This window comes from Stylophora pistillata, chromosome 12 (genome assembly GCF_964205215.1).
Source record: "Stylophora pistillata chromosome 12, jaStyPist1.2, whole genome shotgun sequence".
Classification (NCBI taxonomy): domain Eukaryota; kingdom Metazoa; phylum Cnidaria; class Anthozoa; order Scleractinia; family Pocilloporidae; genus Stylophora; species Stylophora pistillata.
Window position 1 is genome coordinate 19,843,706 of NC_142530.1, and position 6,000 is coordinate 19,849,705.

Consider the following 6,000-nt stretch of genomic DNA (forward strand, 5'->3'; position numbering starts at 1 on the left):
GTCTCGCTTCTCGCGTCACGCGCATCACCAGCTCGCTCAATTTTTCCGTTCCCTCCCATCTCTCCCATTTGATAATTTCTTGTATTGTAGCTTTCCTTATTTCCATGTGTTGTAACTTGGTTTCCTTCGGCAGGGGTTTATGATTGTATTTTTTTATGGTTGGGTTTCAGGTGACGTCACAAGCTTTGCTGAAGTTAGTGTCCGCCATGTTGGTGTCCCTTGGGTGTCAAATTTATGAATAATTAGTCGATTTCTATTGTGAAGCCCTCTCTCTTATCGCCGTATTATTTCGCCAACTACATGAATATCCAGAAAGAAAAAAGCGATAAAAGTATCTGGCATTCATCTTAAGGTATCCCAGGGCTCTCTGAGTATGCCGAAAGCCTAGAGAGTTGGAAGGAAAGATGTTTGCAAAAGATCTCGGTCATTGGGGTTGTTGACCCTGCAAGCATACCAGCCGAGAAGTTCAGTCCAAAATGCTTGCCTCCTGTGGAAGCGTCGGACTTCCTGAGTTACCTCGTTCTTGAGACCAGCTTCTACACCAAGAAGCAGTTCAAGGCGTTCAAGAGTCTAGAGGCGTTTAATCAAATGGTGTCGGGATTTGTAACCTCAGTTGTAGGCAAAGTAATCGCCGGCAAGTATGCCGTGAGAACACGAGTTTGGCATTCACAGCATATGAATGATCCTTTAGTGAACATTTGGGTCATTTCCGAAAACGATGGGACTATTTTGTCAGCCCATTGCTTGGGATGCAAAGCTGGACTGGCTGAGTCATGCTCACATATCGCGAGTGTTTTATTTATGTTAGAGGCAACTACTAGAATTCATGGCAAACTCGCTGGGTGTCACGAAAACTCAGACACTGAAAACTCAGATCCCTCGAAGTGTTCTCCAAGCTTCCGAGGTGCTCCATAATTCGATAGTGCATAGCATAAAGCATGAACCAATTTTTTTATAATATAACCGGTGGAATAATGTAACAAATCCGACGCGAAAGACGGACAACAATATCAAGAGTGATTCTTCAGTGAAGCGAATCGTGACGGCGCTGATGCCGAGTCTTCTTTCCCGTTGTTTTTCTCTTTCTGCCTCATTTAAGAACTCTAGCCCAAGGGTCGCAAAATTGTCTTCGTTTTGGGACTGGTGGGCCGAGTCTCTGTTTGTATCCATTATTATCGCGAAATATTTAAGAATTTTAACAGAGCGACAACAAGGATCTGTGCGACGAAGTACAAAAAAGTAAACAAACTTCCCTTTCGGCTCGTCAAAATCACGCCACATTTTAATACTTTGGTGTTGGAGCGAGCGCATTTGATCCATTTAACTGTGAATGAAAAGCTCAAAATTAACGGGAAAAATGGAGGAAATCTAAGCTAAATGAAGTCTTGTGTCACTCTTAAAATGTTTTAATACTCAACCATCGGACGATTTTGCGAAACGTGCAACTTGCGGCCTTGTTTTTGCTGCTTCAGTTGGATCAAGACCCAAAAGGTCAAAATACACGCGGAATTACCAGGAGTGATCATGAGTCGAGTTTATCTCTTGAATTTTCAAGGGGTCTGAGGTCTGAGTTTTCGGGGTGTGAGTTTTCGTGACACCCCAGGCTTGCTTGCACTCAGGTAAAATGCTCATGGATTTTGCCGACATATGTCAATGAAGTGCCGTATGCGAGGGCAAAAGACATCGATTTCTCATCGGCTAAGAAGCTCAAAGAAAAGCTCGACCAAAAAATCGAGGATCTACAACAGCCGCAAGCCTCGAACCATACAACAACTTCTAGTTCCTCCTGTTCTTCCCCTTGATTTGTAATGATCTTAGGTATAGCGCATTAGATCATATATCTAATGAATTTTGCGCTACAGAAATAATAGAATTATTAAATTATTATACGAAAAAATCCTTAGTCTTTATGCTTTCCACTTTTGCTCGAACAGCCAACAACAATGCATAAAACCATCCCTTCTTTCTCACATGAACTCTTCGTTAGATACGGTTTGTTTGCGCTCGAGGGACACCAAGATGGCGGGTAGTAACCGTTGCTAAGGTATTGGTCACGTGGGTGAAACCCAAGGATAAATCATCAAGCGTCAGTAATTTTTAAGGACAACGCCTCTTTGAAAGTTATCTCTAAAACTGCTAAAACTGTTTTTTTTTTGTTCAGTAAAAATGAAGTATTTTCAGGATTTAATCCAATTCGCACAAAAACAAGGTGATGACATTTTAATGTTCGAAGCATTTAACAAAACGAAATTTTCAAGAAATAGGACTGCTGGGCTAAAATTTCATAGTTTACAGATCTGTGTGACCTGGAAACTAATGTGGTAGTTTTTAAAATGTTACGAAACAATAAATCATCTTCTCTTGCCCGGAACTATACGTAAAATATTGCTCCTCCGAACCTTTCCCAAAGTTCTTGCCACATTCCATTTGTGAGAACGAGTCCACCTTCCAGTCTTCCAGCCACGCCTGTAAGATGCGGGTCTGTTTTAAAAAGCGAATTTCGGAACCGAATGCACAGCATGTCTGGGTGGTAATATTGATTCTGAGCGCGTTCCATGCGCCAACACTTGGACCAATCATCGAAAACAAAGGGGTACTATTCCCTTTCTTTGCGGCTGATGACAACCTCTGAGTCGAGTGTTTTATTCGACACTCTCGCCGCGTCTCGCTGAAAATAATTTCCGCACCCATTACAGCGCGAAATGCTCCCTTTAAGCTTTGTAAGAAAGTAGGGACTCGGGGTTTCATGCAGGCAATGTTTGCTTTTTTCGGTAATGGCTGCCGTGGGGGAACTGCAGCGTGCGAATTCGAAATTGAACCTGGTGATTTTTCTGAAGAGAACTGAGTTGGTGGCAAGACCTGAAGTGAGCTATTATGAGGATAGGAATGTGGATGTCCTGTCAGATGGAGGGACGATGACTGGACTGAGCTCGTAGGCATCAAATCTGGTGATTTTTCTGAAGAGAACTGAGTTGGTGGCAAGACCTGAAGTGAGCTAGCATGAGGATAGGAATGTGGATGTCAGCTCTTTCTCTGAACCACTCGATTCAGTGTGGTTTACAAATAGAAATATATTAAGAAAAAATTGATAAACAGTGCCTATACACATCGGAATCGCTAGGAGTACCACCAATAAAGACAACGGACCACGTGGTGGGTCAAATTTAGCATTCAAGTGAAACCACAACCATAAAAAAGTAACTGGAAAAAAAATTACCATCTCCAGAGACAACCGAGGAATAAGTCCTTTATTGTCCTTTTTCTTGTTTAGAGGAATCCATCAGCTCCCAATGTGTGGTAAATAATTATTTAAGGTAGAGTATTAATTTGTAATAGTTCGGAGATTTTTTAAATTGAAACTATTAAACTAATTGCAAATCTTGCATTTGTTTAATCTTCTGCAATGGTTCCGGCTGGAAAAGCATCCCGGCTTAATGGTCATTGCGCCCTAGACATCCTACAGGTGTGTAAATGTGTGGAGGCAAAATTAAAACGGGGAGTAACCATGTGATGGAATAGCATCCCATCCAGGGGGAAGGGAGAGTACAAATATTTCGTTGCTTAGGCTGTATGGGCTACTGGCCTAACGCAGACTTTTTTTTAATTCTAATACGTGCATCTCCGTGAACAGTTCCGGTAAGTGTTTTTTTTTTTTTTCGGACCCTCAGAGACCCTCAGAGATAAATTTCGCATTAAATTATTTGATTAAGTTATGAATTTACCATTAATTTTTAATCATCAATATTCTTATTTATTTACTTTTAATTTTTTTAAATTTAATATTTTTCGGTCCTTCCGGGAATTCCGGGTATTCCGACACGGAATTCCGGCATTCCTTATTTTCCAAACTACCGTTGAAAACTTTTGCCCAAGTGCGACCCATACCTAAATTTAAGCCACTAAACCAAGGCAGGGGTCGCACTAAAGTTAACCAATAGTCGTCAAATACAATATCAATGTGAGAAGAACTAGTCGCGTCCGCCATTATGAAAGCTTTGTATATCTTCTAACATGGCCGCTAGAAGTGATTCCTCCAATTTTGATCACGTGATTGAAAACGAAGAATGGCGAATTTCAACCCATACCAATTTACAAATTTGCACTCCTCACCTGATTATTCTCAGTATGGGAATGGCTTGTTTTCACCCTTTGGCTCGCAGATATTTTCCCATTTTTTCGCATCCGTCGACGTCGGTTTAAAGCGGCAAGAGCCAACATTTGCCGTAGGCGAGTTTGTACTATGCGTACAAATCAATACGGTTTTGTACATTGAACAAATTAAACAGAGAACGAAGAAATGTCGCTAATAAAACCAGCACCAGCTTCATGTCTACAAAGTTTTATTTGGTGCTCTTTTCGCGCGTGAAATATTAAGAGTTGACAGTCTGGTTTCCTTTATGTCGCACAAGTGCGACCTCCATGACTCCCGTGATGTAAATGTCGCGACATACTTGTAGGACAACTTATGACGCGACATAAAAAAAAAGGCCATAGTGCGACCCCTGCCCAAGTAGCTTAAGCGAGTTGATAATTAATTTCGCCCAATCAGGAGTCGTTTGCGGTTATTCATTTGACAGGGCTGTCAAATCGGAAATACAACACGAGAACATTGAGGGAAGGAGAGACGTTTTCGGGCAGTTACCGAAGGGGTTTGGAAAGAGTTTATTCTTTCAACTGCTGCCTAGAGTGTTGAAATTCTTGAGCTAGGAAGGCCACGGATTCTCTTCTATTCCCTTGGTTATTGTCATTTCACCTCTTCTGTCGATTGTTGAAGACCAAGTTAAATACCTTTGATCATTGGGAATTGATCCGATGCTGTTTTCAATGGGAAAAACAAAACCAAAGACCAAGATATATTGGACGGAAAGGGCGGGTTTGCTTTATTACAAATGTCAGCTTAGTAGTAAAGGGTCATCTACCCACATCTAATAAGCAAAAGTTTCTACGCTTAGCTTTTCTTTTTTTCAAGCGAAGATGAGATTAGATTTTGGCACGCACAGAAGGCATATGGTATTTCGAGGACTGGACTGGACGGGACTGGACTACTAAAACGCGGACTAGTAAAACCCGGACTAGTAAAACGCGGACTAGTAAAACGCGGACTAGTAAAACGCGGACTAGTAAAACGCGGACTAGTAAAACGCGGACTAGTAAAACGCGGACTAGTAAAACGTGGACTAGTAAAACGCGGACTAGTAAAACGCGGACTAGTAAGACGACAACAACAAAAAAAACAATTTCATACGAAGGCGATCATAAGACTTAATGGCAAGCCAATTTAGTAAGTGACAATACCTGTTTGACTTTTAAGCTGCAAATGGGTTTGACATGCGCCAGATACAAAAGAATTTATAAGTTTAGGCTAAGAAAGAATTTTATTCAGCACCAGTTCAAAATTCTAAAATACACTTTCGTCGTAAATTTCACGGCAGAAACGCAGGAATTCGATGAATAAAATTCGCATTAAATCTCCTTGTGTCTAGGTAGAAAGAGTCTCATTGACTTCAGCTTTTCGGTGGAAGAATAACCGATTTACACACGCCGTTACAGAAAACAAACAAGCAGACTGACGACTCCAAAACACAATTTGCATTCACTTACAATTTCACTTTCCGTGACAATTTAAAACGGAACAGAGGTAAATCTTCGAAGATTAATCGTCGTTGGAAATAAAAAATACTTTTCGTAAGATCTCTGTTTTTCTCTTTACGAGAAAATCGTCGCATGATCAATTATTTCGGGCTTATACTATTTTGCGAAACGAAACGAAACGAAACGAAATTGTACTATTTTGCGAAACGAAACGAAACGAAACGAAATTTTGCGAAATGGCGTTTTTTCGCCTTTATTTAGCAAATATGTCCTCTTCGTCCGAAACAAAGTGTTTCCACAAATAAAATGATCAATATTTTTAAGAGCCTGCCCACCTCTCATTTTATTGACCATAGTAGAATTCGTTTCGCAAAGTAGTAATTTTGACCGAATTACTATTTTGCGAAA